General features: G+C 35.0%; 1 protein-coding gene across 5 annotated transcripts in view; it reads right to left on the bottom strand.

The window, feature by feature from the left end:
• The window catches only part of LOC135837009 (insulin receptor-like), a 438237-nt gene that overhangs the window by 163695 nt on the left and 252685 nt on the right, over positions 1-21857 (bottom strand). For 3 of the 5 annotated variants that reach the window (XM_065352122.1, XM_065352124.1, XM_065352123.1), the window contains one exon: positions 8352-8432. The exons of the other annotated variants lie outside the window; for them this stretch is intronic. The gene's annotated coding sequence lies outside the window, so the exon portion shown is untranslated. The remainder of the gene's footprint in view (positions 1-8351; positions 8433-21857) is intronic. 5 annotated transcript variants of the gene reach the window in all.

The raw sequence follows: 21857 nt of genomic DNA, 5'->3' as shown, positions 1-21857 counted from the left end.
CTTTTAACGAGATTATTTCAATTAGATTTTTAAAACTCGTACTTTTCCACTCATTTTATTAAATGGAATTACTCATTGAAGTAAAAAATAGAGAATTCGGACAGTTTGATCGAAATGATCGCGAAAAGTGTGGTATTTAGGGTGACTTGATCTGCAGAACATGAATCCAGCGTTACTTTTTCGTAAAAGGAATTTTAAACGGAGGAAAAATGTTGATAAAATTGATAAGAAATCGTTATTTTTGTGATCCGCCAACCTCCAAATGTCCGGTAGAGGATTAAAAGCGATATCAAATTGTTGGAAAAATGATGTGAGTTTGCAACATACCTACCTATTAGCACTAGTACAGGGTGGCCAGAAATATCGGGTACCCCTAAAAAAGTTTTCCAACTAAATACTTCGGTTGGTCACAGTGAATGATAATAATGATAACACATGATTGGTTGTTGGACTGGAGAGATAACATTCCACCAATCATATGCATCTATTTCACGTTGCCAACCTATATTTTTAATGAAAAACTTTCTTAGGGGTACCCGATATTTCTGGCCACCCTGTACTAGTTTACCTAATACCTACTTACTAAGTATCTATCGTTATCTCCGATGAGATAAATAGTCGAGTATAATTGTACATTGTATGTATCGAAATAAACTTCATTCGCTGTGTGTATTCGTGTACAAATTTCGAAATCAATAGGTTTGGAAAGTTTAGGAACTGGAATCAATTTCACAGGGAAATCGCCGTGGTACTATACTCAGACAAGTTATTTTGCGTAGTCTCCTTACTCGGAGTAAATTTCCTCATCAATTTTCATTAAAAACATGAATGTTATTTTTTGCTCCACTGAAAAAAATCAAAGCTCGCCGATACGCCAATGTAATACCACAGCCGTCAACAGTTCGGTTGATTACAAGAAGATTTTTGCTTTCTATACTTCAATGTAGTCCCAAACATCCGAACGTACATGAATGATTTCAAGTATGGGGAAGTATCTATGTAATTCCTGGGAATTTTATTCATCCTCCTCAAATTCTTCACATTTCTTTAATGCGAGGATTCAAGAAATGAAAAATAAATCTATCTCGGCATTTGAAGGAATAAATGTCATTTTAAAAAGTTGAAATAAATTTCTGGCTGTATGAGAAAGAGGGAAGTACACCAAAATGCAAGCAACATTAATTGATTAGAATAGTTTTCAATCAACTTGCAAATTAAACTGGCCAAGAACAGCTTTACAAAAAAATTGTAATTCAAGAACTGATCGAAAAACTAAATAGTGCATTGAAAGGTTAAGAGTACCTAATATTATAAAAACTTTTTCCCCAGAAATGAAATTCAACAAGATATATCGACGCTCAAATTTTGTTCAAAAATTAAAAATCTACCTAGATTGAGCTCAGACTTACAAATTCTCTCCCCACCTCCCGATCATTTCGGTTCGCACATGTTTCCTTATTTTTCTGACCATATCAAACCGCTTTTCATCGCGGTTTTTTTATTTCAAAATAATAAAGCTCTTCAAATCATCAGCAGCCAACAACAAAATATACCCAAGAATTTCAACAATCGCTAATTACACTTCCTTTTGGAAATTTACGTCATCGAGCCAACTAAATCCAAGTTTACTCGTTTACTGAACCGATTTCAATTCTAAAAATAATCCAAATCGGGCAAATAATAATCAAAGTGTACAAAAAATCCAGCACCAATAACCCAGATACCTGCGGTGAGTTTCTCGAACTCGATAACCTACAACAACAACAACAACACGCCAGCACAGCGGGCTACATCATACCCCATTACGATTTCAATGTACTTACACATGAAACCAGCTAATTGCAAATTCACAAGCTCAACAGATTATTTCGACGTAGTCACCACTGGCGTCGCTAACCGGTGTGCCCGGTGTGCACGGGCACACCTGTTCATTCTCCAAAAAAAAAAAAAAAAAAAATACAAATACAAATCAATTACTTGGGTATAAAAAAAGTTTGAACTTGCAATTTGGTTTGTTAAATGGTTGTACTGATTCTTTCGCACGGATTCTTACATCAAAGAAGGATGAGATGATAATCGAAGGAAGGGCAAAACAAAATCAATTAGATGTGTTCTTTTTACACGGATTTTGGCAGCTTTTCGAGAATCTGGATTTTGGCAAATTTATAAATCCACAAGAATCTGCTTGGGTAGCAGCTTTTGAAAATGGATTTTTGATTTTACATAGGAAAAGAAGACTTGAGGTTTTCAAATATTGGTGAAAGTACTCTCAGAAATGTTTTAAAAAAGAGATTTAAAAAAACACCCAAAATCCAGATTCTCGAAAATCTGTCAAAATCCGTGTAAAAAAACACATCTAATGATAATAAACTGATCAGAATCCATACTGTGCATAAGAATGACAAAATAAGAGACAAGAGATTGCACAGAAACAAACCCTTACATCATTAAAAAAAAAAAAACATTTTTGGGTGAGAATGAGAATTTTGGTGTTTGGGGGGGGGGGGGTGGAAATTTTACAACTTGGTTTCATAATTTTGAAAATTGGCACACCTGTTCAGATTGTCTAGCGACGCCACTGGTAGTCACTGGTACACCTAATGGCTAATATTATCTGTCTGTCTCTGTACAAGTACCTATCTAATAATCGAATATACAATGACAATCGTACTTTCGACACAGCACAGTTTTACCAGGTGGAGCAAAGACACATATTGTTTTAAATTTAAAATCGGTAATAATGTCAATTAGCTCCGTAGAGTATTTACAAATCGGTCCTACATACACCCGAGTGGTAAGTTGAACGTATGATTCTTTGATTTAAAAATCATAGACCATGCAAATCACATGGTTTTTACCTTTTCAGTTTAATAGACGCGTGCTACTTGTTGCTTCCAAATTCTGGCACTTGATCGAGAAGTTGGAGCAGATAGGAATGCCGAAGCGAAATTGCACGCCTATCCAATGGAAGCTGAAAAGTCGACAAACAAAAGTGGAAATATGTAGGATGAAGACATGTCGATATATTCACTGATTGCAAGAGAGTTTTTTGCATTTTCTTTTAGTTTACCATATTGGTTGATGGCTGCATTTACTCGCATTTTTTGCATAGTTTAATTTTAAATAATAACTTGAAGTTGAAACTATAAAATACCGAACATACGTACGTACAATGATAAAAGTATTATTATATAGAGCTTTTTCGCGCAAAAATTCTAAAAATCATAAACCAAACAAATCACATGGTTTTTCAACTTTTTCAGTTCAATAGGCAAGTGCTACTGCTTCCAAATTCCGGCACTTGATCGAGAAGCTGGAGCAGATAAGAATGCCGAAGCGAAATTGCAAGCCGATGAAAAAATGGCTTATGATGAAAAAATTGTTGACAATTTTTGCGGAAAGTTTTCTGTGTTGTGGATAGACATGAGCTGATTATGCAAATCCGCTCAGCTAGATGCGCTGTAAGTGATCACCAAACATTTGTACGATATCCATTTTTATTCGCGGATTCGAATGGAAGCAGATGACCAGTAGAGAAAAATGGACTTGGATGAAGATAGGTCGAGATATTCGCTCGGAGGTTTGGTTGTTCATCCGTTATTTTCAAATAAAAAGCAGACTACCGATCGAAGACTTCATCATCAAATAGTAAACAAAAAATCCTGCTTATACTTCTCAGCCGAGTATTTCTCCATCTAATTACTCATTTTATTTACTAATAGTTGTAAGGAAAAGGATCCGCGGGCAAACCCTGAAAAAGCGAGTCCTGAGACCGAAGGGGGACAATAGTACATACAACCATGTAGTAAAGAGGTACATAGAAAGCACCACCTCTATTATCACCTTATTCAGATGCTCGGCTTCCAGAAAATTAATCAACCGAGCAACTCCATCAAAAGCATCGAACAACAGACGACGACGTCTCGTCGCATAGCTAAAACGATACAGCATCTCACACCATTCAAAATTCAATTCCTACTACCACGACAAAAACACTGCCATTTTCAGCATCTCGTATAAGTATATACTTGACAATTTCACAAATCTGATCTTCTAAAGAGTTTTTGAAAATTGAAAGAATTTTCTGTGATGGTACCTCAATGGAAATATTAGGTACCTACTCTGAGAAACACCTTATCTGCCATTTTCCCAAGTTCATATCTTTTCGAGAATTAAAGACGGGCTTTCTGGCGATGCAATGAATTGGCCGATATAATAATTCTGCTCTAGTAGAATCGGTTATACAGGAATGCACCTAATTAAGCTAGCATTTCCAAAAAATTAAGTTTATTTCGCTTCAGCTCCTACTTGACTTTTTAAAAAAATTTTTTGAAAAAATGACGCAGTTTTAAAACACGATACTTGAAATTCCCCATCCACCCCTGCTATTGCGGTCAAAATCCAAGACCACTTTTATGGTTTCACTGAGCGGATGAAAATTTGCAAATCGCTTATTTTAGAGTAGAGTCAATTTTTAAAAATATTATTTTCTCGAATATTACGCTTGAATTACGCCAATACATCGAAACATTGTTATTTCTGAAACTGTTTGGAATGCAGTGGTGCCAGTTTTCTGATATCAGTACAGGGTGGACAGAAATATCGGGTACCCCTAGAAAAGTTTTCTGCTAAATACTTTGGTTGGTCACAGTGAATGATAATAATGGTAGCACATGATTGGTTGTTAGACTGGAGAGATAACATTTCACCAATCATATGCATCTATTTCACGTTGCCAACCTATATTTTTAATGAAAAACTTTCTTAGGGGTACCCGATATTTCTGTCCACCCTGTACCATTCTCGAAAAATTGATGGATAAATATAGCATGAAAACTTGACAATTTTTTTCGAAGCAACAGTGTTTAAGAAGTTGGTACCATACCATTGCATTTCAAAATATTCTCCTAAGCTGATATCCTAAAACCACTGCTTAGCCATTGCCTGCTAAGCAGCTCTCTCGTATCCTAAAACAATGCTTAGCCTAAGCAAGCTCTAAGCATTACCTAAATGGTATCTTTTTTTGGTTGGTTTATTCGTTAATCTCCAAGCCAATACACTATGCCTTAGGCTTATACAAATATATGTAGAACCCGAATTATTTTCACTTTAGTGGTAACTGTTGCCAAATGTAAAAACCTGTTTTAACCAATCAGAAGTCGTCATTTCTGTTGAATTTTGCTTTATTGTAAAAATTTTGTACGAACTCAAGAAGTCAAATAGGTAGCCACTTAAGGATAATTTATTTCTCCTGTTGATTTGAAATTTGGAATATGCGTGTGTTAACTTGAAAAAAAAAATGATTAAAAATTCAATACCTAATGAAAATGTGGTGTTTCGGCGAAAAAAACAAGCCATCAGCTATTCGCTAATTGCAAGATAGTTTTTCCATTTGCTCTCGATACTTGAATTTCTGCATAATGCACGAGTAATGTTCGCGAATAAAATGTTTCCAAGCGATTTGAAAATTTACAATCGCTGAGTAGACCCTTAAAAGTGGTCTTGGATTTTAACAGCAATGGCCTTGGTCAACGTAGAATCCTCAATACATACACATCCTTTGGAACTAACCATTTGAATAATAACAGATTGGTAGAGAACAGGGTGTCTAACAAAATTTTGAAATGAAAAAAAAGGACTTGAAAAGGACTTTTAGTAGGACCTTCAGTAGATCATTTTTCGAGCACTTATGGCATTTTTTGAGGTGAGGGGGGCAAAATTTGTTTCAAAGTGGGAGGTTCAAAATTTTTATTCATTCAAGTTTTCAACCAAAGGAATTTTAGCAGGACTTTTGACAGGACATTGTAGAGAGTATTCGAGGACCTAAGTTACTCGCTATAGTAGGGAACTTTATGCCCTAAAGTCGAGGCTGCACTGCGTAGCAGCGCGCTCTGGACGAATTAGTTCGGACGGAGCGCAGGACGAACATCTCGGACGTCTGTGGCCTCATTATTATATTTTCTTATCATGGTCATGGTCGCATCTCGTGCACAAGTGCATATGTTTTAAGCATTGTACAACGGACGTTCTATTATTTAAGTAGAATAGAACTAATACTCTGTGTCGTTTAATATCGTTCAATAAAACAAGTCGTGCATTGAATGTGTTATTATTGAGTATTAGATTAGTTAAAGGTACCTGACGAAGCTTAGGCTCGGAAGGGTGGGACGTTTTATCCACATTCTAACTTGTCCTGTCTTGGATGGCAAGTTAGAATCTCGATTTACCTTTACAACATTTTTTGAACACTTGGGATTTTTTAAGAGGGGGAGGTAGTGGGCGAGATTTCTCCTCCAAGTTTCGGAATTTATTATTAATTAAGGAAACGAGAAACAAATTGGCCCTGGCGAAGCGAGGGCGAAAGCTCTCAAAAATTGTCAGGTACATATTTTGGGAGATATAAAAAATTATGTTAGTATACTAGGGGTAACGGCCCAGTTTTTTTTACCCCCCCCAAGAATTTTCTGAAAAATAAGCTACCAAAGTCATGAATCGATTCGAAAACCCTATTAACATGTTTTGGTGCTTCTTAAGTTCATTTCAAAAGTTTGCAAACTGCGTTTCCTAAAAATCGGTCTGGAGGCAGAACAAAGCACTCTACGGAAAAATGGGGTCGAGGAAAATTGTAGAAATTAAATTTCCAATCGACATAATGTCGTCAGTGTTTTTCTAGGATGCTTAGTTTTTGATTTGTTGGCAAAAACTAAAACTTTTTGAAATGTGAAAAGCGGAATAAACTTTTTAGCCACTCTGTATGTAATGACTGTAATGTTGTTCATTCCATTCAGGCATCTTTACAAGTGAATCAGTAGAAATGAAATTGTCAACACAAAAAACGTTCCAGTTTTGGCTATCAAATGGTGTGTTTCCGAGCGTTCTAGCTATCAGTGTTACCAAATAATAATTAAGAAAATAAATGTGATACCTTTAGTTGGCGGTCCCTGTAGGTATATCTGTATATTTAATCTGATTAAATCGCATTGTTTCAAAATTAACTCTAGTAGGTAATTTGTTTTTCCGGAATTGAGGAAAAATTGAAAAAATCAACATAGGCCTGGCCATCAATCACGATATACGATATGGTTTTAAGGTGCAGATGAGGGGGGCAATTATCGAGTCAATAAGATGGTTTTGGTTTGGATCTGGATTTTGGCAGATTAAAAATCCACTAGAATCTGCTAAGGTGGTAGCTTATGAAAATGGATTTTGGATTTATTTTCAAAGTTTGTGGTAGAAATCCGAAAATTGTTTGAAAAAGAGATTTAAAAAATGTCCAAAAATCAGATTTTCGAGAATCCGCGAAAAAAACATAGGTACGTATCAAGTTATTAGTAGATATAATTTATGGTTACACACGAGAAATAAGTTAACAGAAGAATTGCATAATACCTATCTTTAATTTCTCATTGAAACGGCGTGGCGTTCGAAAATACCCCAACTATCAAAATTTTAGATGTTTGGCTTAATTTTTCGATACTTGGCGAATTTTTGAAAATTCAAATGAACTACTAATCGCGAATAAAAGATGAACATTTGGTAAAACTGAGGTTCTGTTTACGCACTTTTTAGAGTTTCTCTCAGTAAATTTTTAGATTTTACAGCTTTAGAAAGATTATAAAATAGACCAAAATTAAATACTAGCATCTTTTCAAAACAAGAAAATATAAAAATCAGCTAGGAGCTTAAGAAAGGCTAAAACCCACCATCAATTCATTTTAAAAGCCCATTACAGAGCTCGTGAAAAAAGTAAAACTGAAATTACGAGTAAAAATTTTGCCCACACTGTCCAACGGCAACAGAGAGCGTGGGAACTTGACTGCGTGACCCTCAAATCCTATTTGCGCCATTCCTCTCGTACCAACCTGTATGGACCAATTAAATTCCAAGAATTACGCGACAATTTCAAATATTCAGATTTCAGGATTCAATCATTGGACATTGTTATGCAATTTTTTAAAAAGCAGTCACCCAATGCGAATATTCAAATAACCTAGTACAGTATCTCAAGTTGCTCTAAATATTCACAGATTGCAAGGAGGTTTTGTTTTTTTTTCTATTCATTGTTTTGGTACACAATAAATGTAGGAAAAAAGTCAGAAAAAAGATAATTATTTACTCAACAAATCAAGCTTAAAACATTCAAGTGATCAACGTACCCCACGGGATACATCTAAAATCTCCATCAACGTCCCATTAACCCAAACTTGAAAAAAAAAGCTCACACGAGGGTCTTTTTTCATACACCGCATTACGAAGACTTAAAACCCAACAAAGCCCACAGCAAAGGCTCCCATATCCGACGAGAAATTCAACTAAAAATACATTAAAATACTTTCAAAATAATAAACTACCTTCGAAATCAATTTCGTATCTTCGCACACGTCCGAATCCGAAACTCTCGGAAAATCTGATACTCTGGCCAGTTTCGCAATCTGAAAAAAGCACAAAAAAAGGCAATTCCGTTAATACCATGGCCATCGAATACACATAAATCGTCATAATTTTCTACAGGCACATCGATACAGACTCTCAAAACGCCTGTTTTTCAGCGTGTCTTAATAAAATACGCCATATTTTACCCGAATTCTCATTCTACTCGTAAACGAATTACTATCTTGAAATTCGATTAAAAACGCCTACAAATTAAAACATCCGAGGGACGAAACGAAACAAAGGGTGAAGAACGAAGTGGGCAACTCTGCTTTTAAATTACCAATTTCCGTAGATGAAAATCTCGGTGTTTTTTTTTCTACGTCTGCGTCCCTTCTCCCCTCACCCCCTTCGCTCCTCATTCTAGAGGCATCGAATCGATTTAATAAAACTATATAAATATATAAGTGTACGCAGTTATTACGAACTCATTCTTTCATTCCGATATCCAGCGTTCAATTTTTGCTACTTCTCGAATGAAAAACCTTCACTTTATCCTAATTCGTTCGATTTTCACGCTTAATCGAGTTAACGCCGCCGAAGAAATACCATCTTACGAACCAATTAAACTAGACTGCTGGTCCAATTAATTGTAATGCTGCGCAGTTTTCACTCACTCGCCGTTCATTCGTCGTCGCAACACAATTCCATACATTAAAAAAAAACAACCTTCTACGTCGTATTTGGAAAAAAAGCCCACCACCAATTTTTTTCAACCCGAAGAAATAATTTTAATGGCGAGGACGTCTTTTGGAATAAAGGAAAAGAGAAAAAAACGTGCCAAAAGTATAAAACTTGATTCTCACTTAGCGTATTCGATACGTTAGTTGAATCCAAATCATTCGAATGATTTTACTTTGCCCTCCAAGCATTCTCATTTAGGAGACCGTCGAAAGAGAGAAAAAAAGAGAAAAAACTTGGACGAAGATATCGTCTCTTTTGAAAATTTACACCGAATTTTAAAAGCTCTAAGCTCTAGTTCGTCGTGAACACGCGAACCGACCAGGAAAGAATTACCCTCGAGAGTAAAAAGCTTTCTCACCGACGCTAATTTTCATTTTTACGCCTCATCTATCTACTTTTAAGCTGATAGCTTTGCCTCCGCTTCCTCTTCCCATTCCGAAGAATTACCACCCAGTAGTACAACTACACGTCTTTGCTAAAATAAGCAGCTAAACTTTTACCGACAAATTTTAATCTTCTTAATTAAACATTCATTTCGTACGGAAGCTTTTATAATACGCCTTCTTAAAGGTGTCATCCTCTTAACTCTCTCTCGACACCATTCGCGTCAACATAGCTCCTAATGCTATACCATATACTGAATTACTGATATAACAATTCCGGAAAAATACACCCCCCCTTCCTTCTTCTCCAACTTTTCATCATACATCTTTTAAAATTCAAGTACGAGTATATACCCCATGTAAATATGAGTGGTATTTTCCACAAAAACTTCTCGTACTACCAACGTAGTTGATAATGGAACGAAAACACGTCGTCGTTTCTTTTCCACATACGACTTAAGTAAGGAAGTTTGGGAAGGAAATATTCAAACTTTTATACACTTACGTCGGTCGTCGCTTAAGAGAATTAAATATTTCATCGTGTTGTGTCTGTCTGCGTGTAAACCCAACCACAACACGAGAGCGAGATGAAGTACCATAACAATTTTGGCGTAGGTATTCTAAAATCAGCGATGAATCATCCTGAAAGTTTTTTTTTCGGTGTACAAAAAATAATGCGACGATTTTCATAACGTCATCGGAGGATTCCTTCCCTTCTCGTTCGTTTGATAACATTGTCGTTTAGAACGAAGCGAAATTACGAGAGTTGAGAAATCGACACGATGATGTTTTGTTTTCATTATCATCTTCTTCGCGTAATTTCATCGAGGTTTCAAGTTTTACTGAATTGTATTTCTAAAAACTGACTAATGAAAGACCGCGTTTTGGTGAATTTTTCAAAATAAAAAAGGCCAAAAATGCAAAAAACAAAGAAAGAAATTTCATCAAATTGACCTAGAAAGCTGAAAATTGCTACGTATGTAGGCTACTTTCAGACCACAGAATCGATTGGAAATGGGGTCAAAGCGTTTTGAGAAATTCATGGGGACTCCAGCAAATTTTTTGAAGATGTAGGTACTTATCTCAAAAATCAATTTTTTAAACTGATAAAATTCAAAAAATTCAGTTTTGAAATAGATTAGAGATTTCAATTTCTAATTTTTGGCAAATTTATGAGAAATTCTTTGGCTCATTCCTCAGTAGAAAAATCTGTTATGAAATTGAGATAGCAAGCTGAATAAATCGGGTTTATGCTCTATTTTTGACTTTCCAAAAATCAACGCAATCACTTTGAACCTCTTCAGAGCACCCAATAAATTTTTTAATTGCCCATTCACTTATCGAAATGGGGGTATAGTCTGTTCTGCAAGGAAACTTCAAATCATACATAATTATGCTTTTACTTGAATTGACTCAATTTCAAATAAAAACACTTGAAAGTCTGAAAAAATATCAGAAAGTAATTTTTGAATGTTTGACATAATTTTAGAAATTTAATGATTTTGTTTTTATGGAGATTTTCCGGTTGGTGGTGACTTTTCTCAACCGAGACATCGCTGCTTTCCCAAGAGCTATTCTTCTTCTAATTTCCTTGGCTGATCCTCCATCAGGAACTTCGTTGCTAGATACTTAGCGAAATCGCGATCGAAGATAGCCTCTTGTAGGGTAAGGTACTAATTTTGAGTTAATTAAGTGATAAGTATCTATCCATATGTATTCAGTGTTTAAGTTGAAGTGTAAGTTAATTCGCGTTTATTGTGTCCTCGGGCGCTACTGTATGCTTGGTAGGAGCTAAAAACGGATCAGTAGTGAAATTATCATGAGTTGTATGTGAGCTCCTTCGGTTTCACCGGGTATAACTACTGGTCCGTCATTTTCTTCCTAAAGCATTTTCTTTTATAACTCAAAACTATGAAATTTACAAAAATTTTACAGAGTCCTTTTTTTGCAAAAAATGAAAAAAAATATGAACATTTTTTTTTGTACTCACATTTCCTTTTTTTTTTTAGATATTCAAAATTCTACAGCATAAGATTTCAAGATTGTTACAAAATTGATCACATTTTTTCATTTTCCACAAAAAAGGACTCTCGTAAAATTTTTGTAAACATCACAGTTTTTCAGTTATAAAAAACACTCTGTAGGAAGAAAATGGTGGATCAGCGCATGGTTCACTAAGTATACGATCGTAAATGACCCTCAGAGGGGGATAATTCTTGCGCTGTCAGCAAAGAGGGTAACTCTTTCCTGCACGGAAATGAAGTTGATGGCATTGGCAAATTTACGAAAGTTCCAAAGTCGAATAAAATGCCCTCAATTTCACCCCAACGATAATTTTGTAGATCGTTGAGAGCAACGCATTTCACCTTAAGATGGTGTCACTGCATGAAGTCTTATAGGTGCGATCTGCTCCTCAAAAAGCCTTAAGGTGAAAACTGAGGGAATTTGTTCTACAACATTGATCTGCTCCGTGGGACGATTCAACGAATTATAAAAAACAAAGTTTTCATCCCAAGTCCAAACCTTTACATTCTTGTTTCAAAAAGCAAGCTTATTCCTGCGCATCGCTGACTCAATTTTCAACAATGGCGCCGATGCATTATTCTCTTCCTCGTGGTTTGTCTCATTTACAGGTTTGTCCCAGCTGATTTCAATGAACCTGTGTTCCAAACCAATGTTGGTTGGTGGTTTGTCATCATATATGGTGTTGAGAACTCCAAACTGCGAACAAAAGCGGAGAAGAGACGAGCCCAGCAAAAAGAAAACTACAAAAATCATGCAGCGGATTCAGATTTAGTTATTGTGATTATCCCAACGACTATGAGTCCTCAGTTGAGGAACGATCCTGAGCGTTTTTTTGAATATACTCGGATGACAAGAGAGTCTTTTAATTATCTTCTACAGTTAATTAAAAATGATCTGGAAACAAGAATAGAAGTACCAATGAACAGACGCATATGCCCAGAAGAAAAGTTGGTGAAGATGCTGAATTGAAAGAGGCTGTTATTATGTAACAATTCAGGACTGGCTGAATGATGAGGATATAACAGAGGATCTTAAAGTAATTGAATAAGCAGCAATGTGATATTTAAGTAAGTAAATTGTTTTCTTGTTGAAAGCAGCAATTTTGTTCAAGGATGATGCCATTGAAGGAGCCGGTGCAGTAGGTACCACAGGATAATATTGAAGGAAATGTACAACAACAGGTTTCACCTCAGAATGCCAGCCAAAGAAGTGGACAAGTTGCACCCCCTGATCTAGGCAGCGATTGGAGTCCATCCTTTTAAAATTATAAAGATTTAAATTATTTTAATTTAATACATATAATGTTTTATGAAAAAATATAATGCAGAATAATAAGCCAAATTCGAGCAGTGTTCAATACAGTCGATAGAGCCATACACGGTCACTTCTTCTCAGGTCCATTGAGAGGTCATGTTTTCAACACTGATAGATACCTCTAAGTCGCCCAGTGTTTGTACAATAATGAAAATGATGTGCTATCAGCTAGAGCAAAAGTATATGAAAAACTCTAGATTATTCCATCTAAATCGGATGAATACCAACAGGGAGTAAAAAGAAACCAGCTGAAGAAAAATGAGCCAAGAACCTCCAAAGACTACGCGGCTGGCCAATATTGAATTCCAATTTGTTTAAAAAAGCTTATAAAATTGATACATTCAATGTAGCTGAAATGTCATATGTAAAGTTATTAATTACAATTAATTTGTTATATTTTTGTTCTCTTATAATATTCATCGCGTTCTTTAATATATTATCAACGTCGCGATAAAATGGTAAACTATCAGTGTTTCTAATATCTCTACTGGTCATGTAAGATACGACCAGTGATCAGAAATGATCTACTTTGAAAAACAAAAGTAATTAAAACACTTACGTACATTCAAGTTAAATTGAAGAAAAAATAATTTAATTAAAAAATTACAGGACTGTAATTGCCAAGTAAAAAGATTTTACGCACAAACTGCAGTCAAACTCCCAACAGCTTCATGATACACTTCCTAGCAACTCTGGGGTAACCATTGCAAATGCCAATGATCTCTGGCAAGCTATCTCACATATTCAGGAGTTAGCTATATGCAACCACACTTGTCAGCACCTTTCTGGCATCTGGGACAAATTCAGTCAACGAAAATAATAATAATAATATCGTCAATGAATCTATCCTAGGTAAATCCCAATAATACTGAACTCCTCAATTCGCCAAAGCTCATTTTTATCATGTAGGAATTTTTGACAATCACAAGCTTGGATACTGGGCAAGAATGTTTTATGAAAAAGTTCAACTGTTCGCGAGGAAAGAAACAAGAAAGACCAAAAATAAACACCTTACATAAAATCCAACGAAAAATAAATTTTGATAACGTGCTTGATAATCAGTTCAGCGCAGTAAAGTTGAACTTGAAAAATGTGTGCACAACTTGCGAAATACGATTAAAAAAAACTGCAAGACTGCAGTTCTACGCCGATTTCTGGACATCACCGCATACCCAGATTATTTCCAAAACACTGCCTAATCTACTACATATCGCAGATATTCCTTAATTTCCTCACAAAGTTCCAATTTTGCAAGTTGTGCACAATTTTTTTCAGTTCAACTTTACTGAGCTGAACTGATCATCAAGCACATCATTAAAATTCTTTTTTCGTTGAATTTTATGGAGGAGGGTGTTCATTTTTCATCTTACTGGCTTCTTTCCATGCGGACAGTTGAATGTTACCATGAAACTTTCTGGACCAGTACCCATCTATTGATGTTCAGCAATTGTGATTAGATTAAAATGAGCTTTTATGTAAAGTTTTTATATGTAAATGTATCTACTTACTTTTTTTTTTACAAAAATCATTCTGGCATTCAATTTAAGTAATATTTGTTTTAAGTATTTAAGAATTTTATTGAACAATAAAATTGTTGAAGAGTCTTCCTCGTGGCTTGTCTCATCTGTGTTTCAAACCAATGATGGTTGGTGGTTCGTCATCATATACTTATGGTGTTGAGAACTCCTAAATGCCAACAAAGTTGGAGAAGAGACGAGCCCAGCAAAAAGAAAACTACAAAAATCATGCAGCGGATTCAAATTTAGTTATTGTGATTATCCTAACAACTGAAAGATGCTGAATTGACGGAGGCTGTTATGTAACAATTTAGGACTGGCTGAATGATGAGGACATACCAGAAGATTTAAAAGAAAAAGCTAAAGCATGTGTCACAATTAGATGGTTTGCTCCACCAACATTCTGTTAAAAAATTCCATTACTAGCTATGCTACGTGATGATCGAGTACATGAAATCAAATTTAAACGGAAACTGACCGCTCATGCTGTCGTGAAATTACACGAGTTCTTAAACAGCAATGAATCTCGTATCAGTTTAGAAGATCCGAGCTTGTACTTCAGTTTCCTATACAAACAGGGGCATTTCAAAGCCCTCATTCATGATGATCCATCCAAAGATTATGTTGAAACGGGCCTATTACAACAGAAAACGAGGATGAATTCCATCATATAATGTTCATCATTTTGAAAATGGCTACAACGTTTGAATGCAAATCTGAAAAAATCATCCCAAATCAAAATCGTCCAGATTTAATTTTACTTAAGAAGAACAGTACAGAGATTTCTGGCATAAATATATGAATATTTCTCAATATTGAGAAAGGTGTGAAAAATTACCATCAACAATTTTTATAGGTAAATGCATCCATTATTCTGACGCATTTCCATCAAGCATCAAGATTTTATCAAAATCAATTACCTATTCTCTATTTTTCACAATGTGTTCATAAAATGCTATCGCATGGCTACATTTGAAGCCATTGAAATTTTACTCTGGAGTCACTGCTTAGTGTAGAATAAGTACAGCTTTCAGCTCAGAAAACAGCTACTGCAGTTTCAGTCTGTGAGATCGTTTTCTTTAGTCCCCAATTTTTGAAAAATCGTACTTATGGCCGAACACAAAAAATAAATGAATCCTTCAACAATACATAAGTAAGTGTTCATTTTCTTCAACGAACTTATTTAATGATTTAATGCACCCATCTTGCAAGTGAAATCTGAATCAACTTGAACAATAGGTGAATGCCAAAAAACTCACTCTTGCACCTATTCAAATCATTGTATGGACAATGTATTAACCGTTCATTCTGTTCTAACTTTTGATGAAAGGCTATCAGCTAGAGCAAACGTATAAAATGAAAAACTCCAGATTATTCCATTCAAATCTATGACAAATACCAACAGCGAGTAAAAAGAATAAAAGAAACCTGCTGAAGAAAAATTAGCCAGGAACCTCCAAAGACTACGCAGCTGGCGAATATTGAATTCCAATTTGTTTAAAAAAGATACATTATAATGTCAAATCGAAGAAAAATTACAAACAAACTGCAGTCAAACTCCCAACAGCTTCTCAATACACCTTCTAGCAACTCTGGGGTAACGTTCGCTAATGGCAATGGTCTCTGGCAAGCTATCTCACATACCTATACACGAGTTAGCTATGCAACAACACTCGTCGGTACCTCTCATGGCATCTGAGACAAATTCAGCAAATGAAAATAATAATAATACATATCATTAATGAATCTATCGTAAATACCAATAATACTAAACTCGTCAATTTGCCAGTTTGGTATAAAAACGTTTGGTTGTCATGAGAACTTCACGCAAACGCTCATTTTTATCATGCCCTAATTTCTGAAAATCAAAAGCTTGGATACTGGGGAAGTATGTCTTATGAAGAAAGTCAACTTTACTGTTCGCGTGGAAAGAAGCCAGAAAGGCCAAAAATAAACACCTTCCATAAAATTCAACGAAAAAATGTTCAAAAAAGTTGAACTTGATAAAATGCGTGCACAACTTGCAAACTGCAATCAAAAAAACTGTTCGCGTGGAAACAAGCCAGAAAGACCAAAAATAAACACCTTCCATATAATTCAACGAAAAATGAATTTTGATGACGTGCTTGATAATCAGTTCAGTGCAGAAAAGTTAAACTTGAAAAAATGCGTGCACAACTTGCAAACTGCAATCAAAAAACTGAAAATTTCTGATCATCGCCTTATTCGCAGATCATTTTCAAAACATTGCCTAATCTATGTACTACATATCGCAGATATTTCTTTATTTCCTCACAAAGTTCTAATTTTGCAAGTTGTGCATGTTTTTTTTTTTTTTAGTTCAACTTTACTGCGCTGAACTGATCATCAAGCACATCATTAAAATTCATTTTTCGTTGAATTTTATTGAGGAGGATGATCATTTTTCATCTTCCTGGCTTCTTTCCACGCGGACAGTTGAACGTTTCCGTAAAACTTTCTTGCCCAGTACTCAAGCTTTTGATAGATATTCAAAAATTATGTTATGATAAAATGAGTTTTTACATAAATTTTCTATAAATGTACCTGCTTTTTTTTCATCAAAAATCGTTTTGTCATTTAATATAAGTATTATTATTTATATTATTTATTTGAATTAAAAATTTTAATTGAATATTAAACTTGTTGAAGATTATTTTGAAATTGAATTCTTTCATAGAAATGCAGTGCTGCCGAAAAATCTGCCCAACACATGTGAATTGCCGTTTTTTTGATTATACTCAAAAGTGGTAAGGTCTTTTAAGAAAACTCTGTACATTACGATGAGTAAATTCAGATTCCACTCGTCTCACCACAAACACTTCAACTTCATCTCTGCCAAATTTTCTATTCAAAATTCAAACCACAGATTCACCGAGATCTTATCTCTCAGAATTAACAAACATTTACTTGGAAAAAAACACCATCATCAACCGCATTCCACGATTACAACTTGCATCTTGTCATCTGCATACGTGTAGATGAGAGCCCAAATAACCCAGCCAAAATTAATCCTCATGTAACGACAAGCACTTCCCCTCTCAAATTGATAAATTTTCCATTTCTTACTCATAGGTAGCTGTATTCATCTTGGCAAAAACAATTTTTTGCACCCATTAGTACTCTCTCTCTACCTTCTTGTTCAACATCAACACGATCTTATATAAACTCACGTATTACCTACGTATACTACACTTGTATTTTCATTTATACATAGGTACGAATCACCGCGCAAGGAAATGGGCGAAACCGCAGCAATATTAGTACACACAGAGTAACGCACATATTTAAATCCACATGAAGGATAAAAATCACGCTACGCAAACACCAGCACGTGTGACCCTTTAACCGATAGAAAATTGCGACCTTGATTCATTATGTAATACACCAAGAAGAGAGAAAAAAAAAGTTCGTTTCAACAACGAATCACCGAGATCGGCGGCGGTACAGTTCAGCTTTAAAATTGCATAAACTGTCACCGCTGCCGAGCCGGACCAAGTCGAACGCGAGCTTGGTTTAATTATCGCATTGTGACGTACTATTTTTTTCTTTCTTCGTAGTTCTTCGTTGCTCGAAATATTATTTATAGCTTATACTAACTTCTTCTTCGATATCTTAAAATATTATACGACTACCCTTTCAAAGTTTTAATTTCCATTCAAAAAGGTTGGCTTTTCGAGGACTAAAATTTAATTAAGTCCAATCTTTGGGCTGTTTTGGGTTAATTTTTTCAATCGTTCGCCAACATAGTGAGCAGCAGACGGTTACTTAATACGCGACGTAAAATCGAAACATATTATACGAATAAATTTAAAGCTCGAGAAATCTAATCAGTTTGCGGTTGGCGAATTAATTGAAAATTCTACATTCGACGAGTTTGTTTTTATTCGTCGAGTCTTCGATACAATAATGCTACGACCAGCCAAATAGATACACAATTACACACACCGTTGTTATTTCCTATCAATTAAACGTACACTACCCATTACCCAATACACATCGAAAACCATCGGGAATTTCATTCGTTTATTAAGTTACAATATCCCTTCTCCTATAATCGATTCACTACATACTTCACTCTTCACCTCCTCGAATTCTACACACATCAATTCGCAAACATTGCAATTGCCAGAAATAAAAACAACAAAACGAAAAAAAATACCGCTAAATATTCGATGAATTTTTAACACGTTCTTATCATCTATTAATATCTCGACCAAACCAGAAAACTACCGGAATACGCGGCAAAAAAAACCTGATTTATACCACCTCTCAAAGCGCAAAAAATAAGTAAACGAAAAAAAAAAAAAAATAGTCATTTAATTCGCACACAAAACTCGTACCTACACAACCTACCAGAAACACTAGTCTAATACAGTAACTTACTTGCACGTTTGTGAGTCACATAATTCATTCATCGTAGTGTTGGTACTTTGGTAGCGTATCAAAGTATGCACACAAAATAACAACAAAAAACGACAAAAAAAAAAAACACCGCGTGACCGATATGAATAAATTTATACGCAAAAATTACGCTCGAATGCAGAAAATGTCGCCTTCGCGTTACCACTTTTACTGCTTGCATAAACGAACGTCATTTTCTCGCTGGTTTTCCACACGTGAGCCTCCCTCCTTTCCTCATTTTCATTACCTTTCTCCTTTGACACGTACAAACTGAGACCCGAACCTCTCCCCCCCCCCAAACTCTGATAGCAAGTCGTTGGTTTTGAAGTAAGTAGGAATGGTTAGGGTGGAGTAGGAAGGGGGCTCGAAAGAGGAAATTAATCATAAGGTACGTAAGTATTATTCAAAACTAAAAAAATAACAAATTAGACGAAAGGAAATGACAAATTAAAATATGGTAATGACTTATCACCTGCTGATTATAAAATAGTACATACATACGTACTTACGTTTTTTTCAAAAAAAAGTGATAAGGAAATATGTATTTACTTACATCGTACAGAGCTGCAAATTAATTATTTTTTGCTATTTTGCCACGTTTTTAATTTTACCATCAATACATTAGGTACGTAAAAAATCAGCAACACCCGCCAGATCTGACAACAATTATTCAAATCCGGATTACTTAATTTTCAGGATTAAGTGATCAACACCGATCAGAATCATCCTTTTCCAATACAGATCGCAACAGAATTGCGGAAATTATTATTATCCTGTTTCAGAACATGATTTGAACCACTCATCCGATTAAAGGAACAAGGTAAAGTGATAATAGCAGTACTAAATAAAATTTTAAAAATTCAAAAATTTCGGTTTTCAAAAAAATTTCCAAATTGAATTATTTTTGGTAGTGAACATTGATCAATTCATTTATCAGAATACACCCGATTTTTGATTCCCCCTCCCCCTCCCCCACCGAATCCCCTGAGAACGGTTTCGAACTGTTTTGAAAAGTTCTGGAACCTCTAGCAGATCTTTCGAAGTTGAAATTTTCACATAATTTTACTGAATGGAGTTGGAATGCCCCTAAATTCAACACGTCAATGTTGATTGAAAATGCTTTCGAACCGCTTTGAAGCCTACAACAACTTTCATGGCAACACATTCAGTGCTGTTATCCACGTGACCGATTAGTTATATGCCATTTTAATTGGTGTTTGTTTTGAAGCTGAGAAATATGATTTAAAAAATATGGAAGAAACCAATTTTGGAAAAATGGTGTATAATCGATCAAGTAGGTCACTAACAAGCTCCAAACGCGTTTATATAACCTGAAGAAGTGAAGATATTTGTTTTTCACCGTTTCAAGAAAATCTGGAATTTGAAAAATACAGCTGGAGGCTCTAGAACGGTTTGAAATCATTCTCCAATCAACTCAGTTTGCTAAAATTAGGGTGTGAACTGTGAATAATTTTTTTTAGCTTTTCTACTCTGATTCAGGTGGGTCATTTGCCCAAATTCGATGAAACTTATGCCAATTTTCCGGATTGGTAAAATGAATTTGTGAGCACTGTTGATCGAGATGATCGTTATGATGATACTCAAAAGTTATACCTGTTGAAGAGATGTATGGTTGGTAATATGGAATGTTCGTTGAAGGATCGTATATAAGCCTACTCTTGAAGCAATAGCATTGCATCGGCCGCTGTTGTTGACCTACCTCAGATCAAGAATAATACGATTCGAGAAAGTGTTGATAAAGTGAGGCGTAGTATTCGAGGTATCAAGGTTGCTGGAATTAATATGACCTCAGCATCGCCATTGATAACTTTTTTGGTGGTTAGTAAACTTCTTGATAAAATCAGGCTTGATTGGGGTACAACCAATCGTGATTATTCTACTTACCCAACCTTTCCGAAGGGATGAGCATGACGCAAATCGAAGCCCTCTGGCCCCTTTTCAAAGAAAGTTTTCAGAGGGACTTAAAATATCATCCATTTCAACAAAGGATTACTCGATAACCGCGATACCTACTAAAATGGAACTTTTTCTCATAGTTAGGGGTTTTAAAAGGCTTTTTGGTGATATCATAAAAATCAGTGTTGCCACTTTTTCGTACAAAAATTAGCTCAAAAAGTTTCAAAACGTAGTTTTTATATCGTTCCGACTCTCAAAAATTCTGAAAAAAATATATTATGGACAACTTTTCATGCTGTGAACAACATAATTAAAAATTTGGGATGGCATTATTTCGTAAAGTCGATTTAAAAAAATTGAAATTTTGCGGAAAAATGGGATTCTTTTATTTAAAACATGAAAAAAAGTTTTGATTAGGGAAGTTGACACATTTGATCCTTTTTTTTACGTTTCCATTGAAAAAATAGAGAAAATCCTTTCACTAGATGAAATAAACTTATCACAAAAAAATCAAAATTCGAAAAAATTCAATTTTCAATTCCATACATCAAAAAACGTTTAAATTTATTCAGTTGTCTTATGTTGACCTCTTTCAGACACATTTCATAAGAATATTGATAAAAAATACACTCATAGCAAAAAAATTAAAAAATTCGTTTATTTTTTGGATCCTTTAGAATTTTTGATTTTTTTTTTGTGATGAGTTCATGTTATCCAGCGAATGGATTTTTTTCAACTTTTTCAACGGATACGTAAAACTAGGCATCAAATGGGTCAACTTCACCAATCAAAACCTTTTTCATGGTTTAAATTTTAAAAAAAGTATTTTTTCGCAAACTTTCAATTTTTTTAAATCGACTTTAAGAGTCGGAACGATATGAAAACTACGTTTTGAAATTTTTCGAGGTAATTTTTCGTACGAAAAAAAGTGACAACACTGATTTTGATGATATCACCAAAAAGCCTTTCGAAACCCCTAACCATTGAAAAAAGTTCCATTTTGGTAGGTATCGCGGTTATCGAGTAATCCTTTGTTGAAATTGATGATATTTTAAGTTCACTGAAAACTTTGACACCCCCTGGCTGCCTTTAAAAATGGGCTAGATGGCTGCGATTTGCGCAATTGGTCATCCCTTCGAAACGTCTTTCCATTGGAAAAATTTCA

Source organism: Planococcus citri, chromosome 2 (assembly GCF_950023065.1).
Source record: "Planococcus citri chromosome 2, ihPlaCitr1.1, whole genome shotgun sequence".
Lineage (NCBI taxonomy): Eukaryota > Metazoa > Arthropoda > Insecta > Hemiptera > Pseudococcidae > Planococcus > Planococcus citri.
The sequence above is the reverse complement of the archived record's forward strand: the minus strand, read 5'-3'. Positions and strand labels throughout refer to the sequence as shown.